The sequence below is a fragment of the Dromiciops gliroides genome, chromosome 2 (assembly GCF_019393635.1).
Source record: "Dromiciops gliroides isolate mDroGli1 chromosome 2, mDroGli1.pri, whole genome shotgun sequence".
In the NCBI taxonomy this organism is placed as follows: Eukaryota; Metazoa; Chordata; class Mammalia; order Microbiotheria; family Microbiotheriidae; genus Dromiciops; species Dromiciops gliroides.
In genome coordinates this window covers 5256095-5269919 of record NC_057862.1, presented here as the reverse complement: position 1 = coordinate 5269919, position 13825 = coordinate 5256095, and positions in this window count along the sequence as shown.

Below are 13825 nucleotides of genomic sequence, written 5' to 3'. Positions count from 1 at the left end.
GACTGCTTCCCTATTCTATTTTGTAAACATAGTACTTGGGACTCTGGTTGGTGCAAAGCAGGTGCTTAATCAAAACTTTTTCCTTCATTCATCCAGTTCATGAGAAAACAGAGACTCTGAGATATGCATTGCCCCAATCCAAGTCCAGTCTGGGGCAAACCCTACTGTGGGAGCTCAGGGAAAGACTCACCAATCAAGCCTCTATTAGGCCCATTCTCTAGCAGAAGGTGTCTTGTTATGAATTCAAACAGAATTCCATTGAATTTCCAAGTCAAACATCAGGAAAAGGACCATTGATGCTAACATAGCAACATACAAGCTCTCCAAGAGAAGCCCATCTACCGACCCCTCAAATGTGTAAGATGAATACACTTATCATATTGGGGTGCGGTGTGTTCTATTACCATTCCACAGGGCCACTTCTTGACTGACTCTGCCTGGGGTACAAGAATAAGGGAAGGAGGATTTTGGAAAAGGGGTGCCATTGTTGTGGGAGGCTGGATGGAGAGGGAGGTGGCATTGGGCCGGATAAGAGAACATTACACTGCATGATGGAAATGGGGAAGAGACATGCTCCCCTTGTTGGCATGCTGATACAAAAACCATCACATGGCCTTGAACTGTTGAACTGTTTTGGCTCCAAAAGCCAGACTTAGAGCAGTGAGGAAAAGGTTTGGAGAAAAAAATTTAGGCTTGAAAGAATTAAAAATTGAAAAACTCCCTAATGGGTCAAGTTACCCCAAAGTGAAAGGGGCTTCCTGACTGGAGCAGACTTGGGAACAGACAGCAGGCTCCTCTTTAGTGGAGACTTTCAAGCAAAGACTGGCGACCACTCCCTGAGTGGACCACACGGGTGGGGATCCTTGTTCAGGAGACCTCTGCTCAGCCTCCTTCCATTCTGAGATTGTGCAGTTCCAGGAGGAAGCTGGAGCCATCTTCATGATCATTTCTCTATCATCTTCCCCACAGAAACATTCCCATAAAACTGGGAAGACTGTTCTCCTAAGAATCTGTGCTGTTTGCTCTTCTCATCACAACGTTACAACAGGATTATGCCCTCCCAATTCACGCCCCAGGAAATGATGCTGGAAAGGCAGATCTCAACTGCATTTAGCACTTGGCAGCCAAGACCATCACCAGCACAGCAGCCCAAGGAGCCAGGAATTCATTTTTGTGGATGTGTGCACATAAAGCTGGATTCATGGTACGAAGGGTCAAGTGTAGTTCACTTCTTTTTCGTAAGCAAACATCTGCCTAAAATTTGATGCAGACCTTCATGCAATTCGAAGCAACCTTCGCAAGTGAGTTCATTTGGCAGCTCTCGGGGGACATATCTTTTTCATTCGAGTAGAGGGAAAGCCACCTGACCTGCTCTTGGTGAGCTAAAACACCACTCCCTGAGAACTGACATTGACATATTCCAACCAGGGAAGGGGAGGAGCTTGGGTTTAAGACTGTCCCACCTGAAATCAGGCTCATCTTCTTGGGTTTTAGATTACTGATCGTCCAGATTCTTTCATCTTTACCACGGTTTGCAAATACTATGGCAGTTAATTTTCACAACAACCCTGGGAGGTCGGTGCTGTTGGTTTTTGTTCATCCTTCATTCTTGAAGAGGACCACGACATCAGGTGATGTCATGACTTGCAGTGAATTGGATTGAAGTGAGGGAGGTCTGTGCAAAGTCACCATTCTCATTCTCTCCTCCAGAGCCATCTGGGCCCAGTGGCAAGATAGACATCAGGATGACTGGAGATGGCCCTGGATGTTTAAGGCAATTGGGGTTAAGTGATTTGTCCAGGGTCACACAGCTAGTAAGTGTCTGAGGTGAGATTTGAACTCAAGTCCTCCTGACTCCAGGGCCAGTGCTCTAACTACTGTGCTATCTAGCTGCCTTAGACGCTGTTATTATCCATTTTATAGATGTGAAAACTGAGACAGAAATTAAATGACAAGTCCAGGGTCACATAGCTGGTGTCTAAGGCCAAAATTGACTTTAGGTCTTCCCAACTCTGGGCTCAGTGCGAAATCCACTGAGCCACCTGGCTGCCTCTAATTACTTATTGGACTTAATTTTTCAGTGCTACAAAGAAACTTCCACATGAGTGTTCTCTCCCAGTTACAGGCCAGAGTTAGAAATCTTCGTGTCAACTGAGGGTCTCTTTCGGGTGTTAATTCTAGTCATTGACCTTTACATTGCCTTTGTCCTTCATTGCTGAAGTATCAGCAAGTTGTAAGATGCATCATTCACTGTGGTTATAAAACCCCAAGAGCTGCCATTTATAACCACTTTGTATTTCCTAAAGAGTGAATGGCCTGCTTTGGAGCGTGTCCAGATCACCTAATAGGGAGGCCTTCTGTTCTCTACCACATGGCTGAGAGCATGCTCCTCTGATTGGCTGTGCAACAAGAACGCCTTTGTCTTTAAAACTGGCCAGACACGGGGCATCTACGTAGCGCAGTGGATAGAGCACTTGCCCTGGATTCAGGAGAACCTGAGTTCAAATCCAGCCTCAGACACTTGACACTTCCTAGTTGTGTGACCCTGGGCAAGTCACTTAACCCCCATTGCCCTCCCCCACAAATACACACACATACACACACATATATGTATATATATGTGTGTGTAATATATATATACATATGTATGTATATATGTGTGTAATATATACACGTATATATGTGTGTAATATACATGTATATGTATATGTATATGTGTGTGTGTGTGTGTGTGTGTATAAACTGGCCAGACTGAGACAGTCTCTGTGTTTCTGTGTGTCTCTGCCTCTCTGTCTTTCTTTCTTTCTCTTCCTCCTTCTCTCTCCTCTGTCTCTGTGTCTCTTTGTGTCTGTCTCTGTCTGTGTCTTTCTGTATCTGTGTCTGTCTTTTCTCTGTCTCTGTGTCTATCTCTGTCTTTCTCTCTGTCTCTGTCTCTCTGTCTCTCTCTGTCTCTGTTTCTCTGTCTCTGGCTCTCTTTCTCTCTCTCTCTGGCTTAAGCTCTTTTCTACTGCATTGGTGGTGGGGGTGTGTGTGTGCGTGAAGATCCCAGGTCACCCACATCATGGATGCTATGAACTGAACCAGTGAGAGGGGCTCTGAGAAATGGGCATGTTTGCTTCTGTTCTATATCATTTCTTCATCTCAGGTGCCAGTGGTCATCCTTATGGCCCTGAGAGTTGGAGCCCTGGTGACCTGGGAGACAGGATTGCAGGCCTGCTGGTGCAGCTAGCCAGCCCCCCGGGGAAGCTAGGAGCAGTCAGGATACCAGGGACTGGAACTCAAAGGGGGTTTTTGGACTTAGAACTAAGGCTCTGCCCCATAGGAAGAGAGCTAGACTAAGAACCTAATAAACTCCTTCCCTCCCCAGAGACTGAGGTAGTGCAAAGGGGGAAGATGACTAAGCCCCCAAATTGGGGGAGTAAGTTTATGTGTTTGTGATTCTACCTTTGCAGTAAATATTTCTCTGTTAGTGGTTAAAGGGACCTGGTGTTCAGGAGACCATCTCTATACTTGGGGAAATACCACTGATGGGGACTGGAGCCAGTGACAGAGCTTCTAGAACCTCCCTGTCCCCAAGGCCATTAATGGTATCAGAGAATATGGGGGTAGAGGGTGGTGGGTGTTACAAACATTTGATCTAACTTGAGCCTCCCAAGAACTCTGTACACTGGGCACCACAGACATTCTTCTCTGCATCTGACACGTAAAAACAGACCAAGGAGGCCAAATAACTTGGCCATGCTCACAGAGCCAGAGTGGGATTTGAATCCAAGTCAACTGCCCACCGTCTCTCAGCCAATGGCTCCTAAGCCTCCATCTCTAACCAAACATGTCCAAAGCTGCACTTACTGTCTCCCCCGACCCACCCACCCTTAATCCCTTCCTCCCACCCTTCTAGCCTTTTGGGCAGTGAATGAATAGCCCCCAACTTGTCACTGTCCTTCACTGTCTACATCCAATCAGCTGTGTAATGGTTTGGATTGAAGTGGGAAAGACTTGAGTTTGAAGCCTACCTCAGATATGTACTAGCTGTACAAACTTGGGCAAGACATTCCCCACTCTCTGCCTCAGTTTCCCCATCTGTAAATTGGAGATAATAATAGCCCCTACCTCACAGGGTTGTTGTGACAATTAAAGGAGCAACATGCAAAGTACTTTGTAAACCTTAGCTATCATCTTCATCATCAGACTTTTCCTCATTCCTCCCACTTCTAAGTGCTCCCCACCTCACAAAAAGGGTATTCTGCAAGCTTAACACTATCTGTTTGCTTATTTGTCTATATATTTGACTTGTTCTTGTTTATGTTCTATGTCCTCAGAGGGCTGGAAGATCCTGGTGGGCAGAGACTTTTTGTCTCTGGAATAGTGTCTGGTGCACAAATGCTGCTTAATAAATGCGAGAATTGCCTTGCCTACCCCCCCCCCGAACTCTGCCTACCACCCCCCACCCCCCCCACCCCCGTGCTTATGACCTCAGTAGAGCCCGATGTCTACCATTGGTGTCATGCTTTCCTCTATGTCGTTTGCACTGTAAAAATGGAGGTTCTCGTCCCCTCAACGCCTCAAAATCTCTCCCCGCCAGAAATTCTAATGTGTTTGCTACATCGATGTGTTCTCTGGGCAGTCATTTCCAGTACAACAGTAAGACCCGTACACAGAGAACACTTTCCCCCCTTTCTCTGAAATGCAATTAGAAATGATTATGTTTGTAATGCTACTGGGATTCTACGTTCTTCCAATTGCCAAGGAGTTTTCCCTAATTTGAAATTTGTCCCCCATTGTGGGCCCCAGAGAATCTTTACAAACGATCCCAGTGTTTAAGTGAGAATTAGAACCCCAGAAATGTCTCAGAGCAGAGAGATACCAAGCAGGGATTTGAGGTGTAATATTAAGGCGATAAAAACATTTCAGGCCATATCAAAATAAAGAAAAGGGAGAAAAGAGTCAGCATGGAACAGTATGCGAAACAGGCTGTTATTGTACGTACCCAGGGAGAAGAGAGAATCTCTACTGACACCATGACGGGATTGGGTGGAAGTGGATGAAAAGGTGTAGAAGGGCTGCAGCTCCTCAAGTCATGCCCCTGGGCTTCAGGCATTTCTCCGGCTTTATTTGTTATCACATTCAGGAATGTTCCCACCAAACCTTCAATGGAAATCCTTCTATTATTGTTCATATTCCACAGCTCATTGACCTTCCACCGTCAGACTGTCGAAGCAGCCTTCTATTTAGCTGAAAAACTACCACATGGCCAGAGCATGGGAGAGAGGCAGCTAGATGTGGGTCTGCTTTGTCAGGCTTCTGGGTGGGACTGGACTGGACCACACACATCTTTCTGCATTTGCTTATTCCTGGGAAGACCAAAGAGAGGAGAGGAACTTTGAAGAAGTTTAACTTTTAGTTCATCAACTCTGGTTGTTTCCTGATAGTCACTTAACTCTGTTGGAATAAAGTAAAGACAACAAGCAAAATGCCCACAGATGATAGCATAGGGAATACGCTACACTCTCTGGTCCCTAGGTTCTGCCAAGAGGAGAGAGGTTTCAATTAATCAGTCTGGCTCCCTTTTTTGTATTGTTTTCATTGATACTATTGAAGCCATTTTGTAAATCATTTCTTGGTTCTGCTTGCTTCATTCCCCATCTATTCATCCAAATCTTCCCATTTTCTCTGAAATTATCATAGGTACCATTTCTTATGCCACAACAATTTTCTTCATAAATGACAATTTTGGCCCTTTTCTTAACAGTAAGAACTCTCTTCTTTGGGGGGGGTGGGGGTAGGGGAGAAATGCAGGTTTAGCTACCATAACAATTGCTGTTCTAAACGCTTTATGAAATTTTCCTTTGTCTTTGGTTTCTTTGGTGTATGTGAGTGTTCATTTTTTATGCCACTTATAAGCAGAAATACATTTTTAAAAGCACCAAAAAATAAAAAAGTTCTAACAAAATTCAAGTAGGCTGAAATTTATTTGAAGATAACATAAATACCAAAGAAGGTACTTTGATTATTAAAAAAACTCAACATGTTCAGCAAAACAGAAAGTCAAACACAACCAATCTCAAATACATCAACATCAAGGGAGCCTGAAATGTTGGAGCTCTTTAGCATTTCCAGTAACCTAAATTGACTTCCAATTTGGGGTCCCTGTAATGCAGGACTTAAGAGTCTGGGAAAACCCTACGTATCTCACCTTGAGGCCCCCCTCTGAGGGGAAGCTCTCAGGTACAGGGAGAGGCTTAAGGAGATTATGGGGTAATTTTGCCAGTTCTATTCTAAACCTGAATAGTTTCCTAGATCCAAGGCATTTGTTCCACCAAATAGGAAGGCATTTTCAGGAGAGAAAGTATCCTTTTAGCTGAAGGAATAGAGTATTTTCAGCTCCACCTTCCATTCCCTAGCCTTGCTAAATGAAGCTCAAAAGTTGTCTGCATGGGGCAGCTAGGTGGCACAGTGGATAGAGCACCAGCCCTGGAGTCAGGAGGAACTGAGTTCAAATCCGGCCTCAACACTTGACACTAACTAGCTGTGTGACCCTAGGCAAGTCACTTAACTCCAATTGCCTCACCAAAAAACAAAAAACAAAAAGTTGTCTGCATGACTAAATATAGCTGTCACAGGGCATGATGGGAAGTAAAGGAATGGACACAACCAAACCAAATAGTAGGTGGGCATAAGAAGTTTTGCTAAGATGAAAGCAAAGCAATTTAAAGACAGACTTGACTTAGGAGCTTCATGCCATGCTGGCTGGGTACCACTATAGATCTGATTCATTAAAATGTTAAAATGTCTTTCAAGGGGCAGCTAGGTGGCACAGTGGATTGAGCACCGGCCCTGGATTCAGGAGGACCTGAGTTCAAATCCGGCCTCAGACACTAAACACTTACTAGCTGTGTGACCCTGGGCAAGTCACTTAACCCCAATTGCCTAACTAAAAAAAAAAAATGTCTTTCAGGCCATGGGCTATCTTACAAAAGAGTGGGATGATTTCCCAGTCAAGAAGAATCTGTATAGCAACTGTAATTCAACAGAGAGCCATCAGATGATAGTAATGGCTCACTAGAGAACCTGCAAATAGGAATGCATTTGGAGAAACCTCCAGCAGATGACATCAGCAGCACAGGAGATGGCATTAGCAACACTGAGGGGAAGCAGCAAACACCAGCTTCGGAAGCAGGGATGCAGTCCAAGGCATGTGAATCCTACAGGCTATGTGTCTCCCCTATTCGTGTTTCCTCTTCCACTGGTGGCAAGAGAATCTGTGAGGGGGCAGCTAGATGGCGCAATGGATAAAGCACTGGCCCTTGATTCAGGAGGACCTGAGTTCAAATTCAGCCTCAGTCACTTGACACTTACTAGCTATATGACCCTGGGCAAGTATTTAACCCTCATTCCCTGAGAGAGAGAGAGAGAGAGAGAGAGAGAGAGAGAGAGAGAGAGAGAGAGAGAGAGAGAGAGAGAGAGAGAGAAACTGGGAGGAAATATGTCTTTTATGTATATGGTTTGGGATCTGGTATGGATCTTCATTACTATTCACACTGCCACTGCTATTCCATTTAATTAAAATACTGTTTTAAAATTATGTGTACATTGGTTTCTTCTCATTAAAACAAAGATATATCAGTGAAGACTTGTGAGATGTGGTTGTAGAGAGATGGTAACCCAAGAGATGCTGTTTTCTCCAGTTCTATTTCCATTCTTTCTATAAACAAACCAACCACAAAAGAAAAACAAAAACCTGGTAGTCGATGTTAGACTCTGAGTGTAGTGCCTCCATTGTGTTTGCTTTCAGAAGAATTTATTCTTTTCAATCTTTTCCAGACCTTTTCCATCTTTTGTTTGCGTATTGTCCTCTTTCTTTCCATCTTTTATTTTTGTATTGTACTCCTTGCAGTTTTTTTTACATGCCCTCAGGACAAATGATGAAGCACATTATCCACACTGTGATACATGATGAACTCAAGGTGCAGAATGAGAAATATATTTTCAGACACAGATGAAACAAGAATTTATTTTGCTTGACTATGAGAATTTGATTCAAGGGTTTTCTTTTTTCTTTTTTATCTTTTTAATTTGGAGAGAGATGTGAGCTAGCAATAAGATTGTCCAAAAAAAGAAAGCTAGAAAAAGAAAAGTCTCATTGTAGCATTTTGAATTGTACATAAGAAACAGAAGGGCAAAATGAAACAGAGACAAGTAAGACTGCTTTAAAGGTGACATGTTGAATTTATAATGTCCTTAAAAGGAAAAGCAAATGGCACATAATAGAGATTCATTGTTTCTTGTACACTCACTTTTTCTGTTTTGTTTATGAAAGTTATCACTCTATTTGGGGTTGGTTAAGTTCAGAATTAAAATAAATAACATTTAAACAATAAAATGTCATTAGGATGACTTCGTTTAATTGGGTCTTTTGGCAAACTTTCTTTAAACAGAATTTTTGCCTCCACTGCTTGTTCTTTTATGAGGCAATGTTGGTCATAATGTTTCACCCTCCTTCTCTGGTGTGTGTTCCCAATGAGTTTATATTCTAAACTGTTAGTGTCCTTCACAAACTGTCATATTTTCTCTACTTGGATGTTAAGTCAAGTATTTGTTGCTTAAGTTGCTAGCTAGACACTTTGGGGCTCTCCATCATGCTGATTGGTTTATATCAATTCAACTTCTGCACGTAATTTCATTTTCAGTGTCAATGATCATTGTTCCATCAATTTCAATTTTTTAGCCATAAATAACTTGCTTAAATAGCTTGGGTTAGAATAGTTTTAATGACCTGAATGCCTTTTTATTTTATTCCCATTTTTTTACTGTTTCTTCTAGATTTGTATTAATTTTTATTGTTGCTTCACAACTTTGTAGTCTGCCAGCTGACAACTCATTCAGTAATGACTCCCATGTTGTTCATGAATTGTTTCCTGTCTGTTAAAATGTTATCAGCTTCACATCTTGTGATGTAATGTGTTGCTTGCCATGTCTAGTACCTTCTAATATTTTTTTTTCTACAGAAAGTATCTATAAGGGATAGGTGGTGGGGGGGGGGGCTTCTGTGCAATCTGCAAGGTTTTGGTCATTCAGATACCTTACTCCTGAAGTTTCTTTTCTTTTTCTTTTTCTTTTTTTTTGGAGGCAATTGGGGTTAAGTGACTTGCCCAGAGTCACACAGCCAGTAAGTGTCAAGTGTCTGAGGCCGGATTTGAACTCAGGTCCTCCTGACTCCAGGGCCAGTGCTCTATCCACTGCACCACCTAGCTGCCCCTGAAGTTTATTTTCCAACAGTTCTTTCTCCATTCCCATCTTTTCATTGAAATCATCAAGTGTCAAAGTATACTCAACAGCATCTGTGGTCTCACTGAGGCTGGCTTTCCCTCCAATGATATAGACCCCATGTCAATTATAACTAGGGAGCAGTAACAGAAGGGGGTACCCTGATCATAGTTCCAGGACAAAAAAGAGTGCTTGTAGTCACTCACAGACCAGTGCATGGGCCAGGAAGGTAGTGGCCACACTTCTCCTTTTCCACCTTGGAAAAACTGAAAACTTAAAGACCCCCCAGAACTATTTCTGAAAATAGCTGTACCAAAAACCTGAAGCTTGAGACATTGTCCCCTCCATTCCAGAAGCAGAGCCCAACTTTAATATGTCAAGAAATAAGCTGAAAAAAATGAACAAACAACAACAAATGAACCTGACCATAGAAAGGACTATGGTGACACAGAAGATCAAAATACAAACTCCAAAACCTTAAAGAAAAATGTGAATTGGTCTCAGGGCCAAAAAAAGAAAATCCCAGGATAACTCCAAAAAGATTTTTTTAATCACTTATAAAGGTAAAGGAAAAATTGGGGAAATAAAATCATGAAAAAAGAGTCAATGGCTTGGTAAAGGGTACACAAAAACAATAAAGAAAATTACATCTTAAATTAGAATGGGCTAAATGGTAATATATATATATATATATATATATATATATATATATATATATACACAGAAAAATCCACTGAAGAGAAGAGTGCCTTAAAAAGCAAAATTGGCCAAATGGAAAAAGATGTAAAAAAAAATTCATTGAAGAGAACTCCATAAAAAGTAGAATTGGGGGGGACAGCTAGATGGCACAGTTGGTAAAGCACCAGCCCTGGATTCAGAAGGACTTGAGTTCAAATCTGGCCTCAGACTCTTGACACTTACTAGCTGTGTGACCTTGGGCAAGTCACTTAACCCTCATTGCCCCGCAAGAAAACAAAAACAAAACAAAACCCAAACAACCAAACAAAAGCAGAATTGGCCAAATAAATAAAGATGTACAAAATTTCACTGAAGAAAAGAACTCTTTAAAAAGTAGAATTAGTCATATGGAAAAAGAGGTACAAAAGCTCACTGAAGAAAATAATTACTTAAAAATTACAATTGGGCAAGTGAAAACAAATGGCTCCATGAGACATTGAGAAACAATAAAACAAAATTAAAAGAATGAAAAAATTGAAGAAAATGTGAAATATCTCATTGGAAAAACAATGGACCTGAAAAATAGATCCAGGAGAGATAATTTACAAATTACTGGATTACCTGAAACCTTTGCTCTAGTCCAACACCCTCATTTTGCAACTGAAGAAATTAACCATAGGTGTCCCTCAGCTTCTGTCCTTGGCCCTTTCCTCTTTTCCCTTCAGATGACTTCCCTTGGTGATATCAGCAGCTTCCATGGATTTAATGAGCACCTCTGTTCTGATGATTCTCACTTCTACCTATCCTGTCTCCTCCTTTCTTCTGAGCTCTAGTCTCTACTCTCCAATGCCTTTCACACATCTCAAAGTGGACGTCTAACAGAGAGATCCCAGGTCTGGTTCAGAAAAGCAAAACAAGGTTCTATTCAAAGCTCAAAAGTGCCCTCTTGAGATCTTTTGGCAAAGGGGTGCAGCCATGATCTGCAGATCATCCAGCTGGTAGGTACGATGTACTCCACGAGAACAGGCATAAACTACTTTTCTATGGATTTTATATCTATTCTCTCCTTGTCTCTCTTTGCAAGTTGCTTGTATCAGGTGGTAATCAGACTCAAACTCCTTGGCTCAGGGCCCCTTTTACACTCATTTTTTTTTTTTTTTAGTGAGGCAATTGGGGTTAAGTGACTTGCCCAGGGTCACACAGCTAGTAAGTGTTAAGTGTCTGAGGCCGGATTTGAACTCAGGTCCTCCTGAATCCAGGGCTGGTGCTCTATCCACTGCGCCACCTAGCTGCCCCGCCCTTTTACACTCTTAAAAAGTATTAAGGGCCAGAAAGAACTTTGAACTATGTGGGTTATATCTATCAATATTTACTATATTAGAAATTAAAATAATGACTATCAATGATGATAATGAGATTAAATAGTCAATTTTTATTAATTAATTTAAAAAATAACAATATTAAACTCATTACTTGTTAACTGAAATGACACATTTTTATGAAAAATAACTATTTTACAAAACTAAACCCCATTTAGCGACGAGAGTAGCATTGCTTTACATTTTTGTGCAAATCACTTTAATATCTTTTCCTAATAGAAGATGGCGGGACTCTCCTACCTGCCTCTGCATTTATTCTCTTGTGATATGTTGGTCAGGACTGCTCATGACAAAGAAAGTGTTTGGATAGAAACCCTAAACAGGAAGCATTCACATCATTTGTTATGTTGCCCCTCTACAAAGGTGTAGGTCAGTCACATAGATGAAGGGGCACTTCCTAGGTTCCAGGCACTGGGCTAAGTGCTGGAAATATAAATGTAAACAGAAACAAAGATAGTCCCTGTCCTCAAGAGACTTAGAGTCCAATGGAGAAAGCCCAAACAGGGAGATGAAAGGGGGTGGGGCAGGAGGTTCCTGGTTTGGATTCATGGCAGAGAAAAGTCCTGTAGAGATGAGATGAAGGGGAGGGCAAGCCAAGTGTACCCCAACTGAGGAGCCGGGACTTCAACCAGGTTCTTATGTCCTCCTATGGGAGACCTCCATTTAAGACTAAGAAGCCTACATCAGCTAGCTCACAGAGGCACACGCACACACACCATACACACACATGCACACATTCCATATACACACATCATACACATATACACCATATGCATACATGCACGTGTACCATATATACACACATACCATATACACACATACCATATACACATGCACCATATACATACACGCACACATACCATATACACCATATGCATACATGCACACGTACCATATATGCACACGTACCATATACACACACACACACACATATACCTACCACTCTTTCCTAGTTAAGTGCCTGCATTTCGTGGGAGGCTTCACCACACAGGTCTTCCCCCACCCCCTCCAGCCATGTGTGGGTGTGACAGAGAATAGACAGCCAAGAGGCTTCCCATGCCCCACCCAACCAGCAAAGCAGCCTGGGTCAAGCTTTTCTTCACCTCTTCCACTACCTGTGAGCACCCAAGGTCCATAGGCAACCATGAAGGGGGGAGAGAGGAGAACAGTGAGCATCAGGAGCAGGCCCCCGTCAAGTCTAAAGCTGCCCAGCTCCAGGGGCAGCTCGGTGGCACAGTGGATAAAGCACCGGCCCTGGATTCAGGAGGACCTCAGTTCAAATGTGCCTCAGACACTTAACAGTTACTAGCTGTGTGACCCTGGGCAAGTCACTTAACCCCAACTGCCTCACCAAAAAAAACAATAATACTCCCTCTTACAGTTAGGTTGCCCAGTGGATAGAGCACTGACCTTGGGATCAGGAACACATCTCCCTGAGTTCAAATCCAGCCTCAAATACTTGCTAGTTGTATGACCCTGGGCAAGTCACTTCACCCTGTCTAGAAATGGCAAACCATTCCAAAATGGGATCACGAAGAGTCAGACACAACTGACACTAGACAACAACAAAACTCCCTTTCAGAGAGAAGCCCCAGCTCAATCAGACTCTTGCTATTTCTGAGAGTCAGCCTCCAGACCCCCTCCAAGACAAGTACTCTTTGGAGCTGTTGAACAAGCAATGCCCTTCCCATCTGACCTGTACTGGGTGAACAGGGGCAGGTAGGGGGCGCCACAGTGCAAAGAGCACTGGCCCTGGAGTCAGGAGGACCTGAGTTCAAATCTGGCCTCAGACACTTGACACTTACTAGCTGTGTGACCCTGGGCAAGTCAACCCCAATTGCCTTAACCATCTGGGGCCATCTCCAGTCATCCTGATGATATGCCTTGCCACTGGACCCAGATGGCTCTGGAGAAGAGAGGGCAGTTGGTGAATTTTCACAGGCCTGCCTCACTTCAGTCCAATTCATTGCAAGTCATGGCATCTGTCATGGTCCTCTTGGAGAACAAAGGACAAACAACTGCTTGGATAATGCCCTGAAATGGTCGAGATTAGCAAGGCTACTTTTCTGCTCCTCGCTCCAACCAGCTCTTGAGGGCTCATATTAGATGTTCAGGAAGAGTGGCTATACCTCAGAAATCAGCAAACACTATAAATCCTGGTTCTGTTTATCATTTTGTTGATCTTTAGACTTGAGAAAATGCTGATAATGCAGATTAAACTTTGAAGTGTATATTGTGTGAATTTTTTGGAGAGCCCGTTGTTAAACACTTACCAGCACACTCCTGCTCCAAGCACAATGTCCCAATGGTCCAGTGACTTCTTTCTCCAGGCTCAGGGGGTTCTCAGGACCTTTTCCCTCTGGAATCCAGATGCTTGGACACCCATCCACCCACCCAAGGCCAGTGGGACACAATAAATCGCCTTTGTCTACTAGAAGATGAGACTCCAGCATCAACCCAGAAACTATGAGCTCCTTCCTCCTTTTACAATAAAGGCTGGCTGC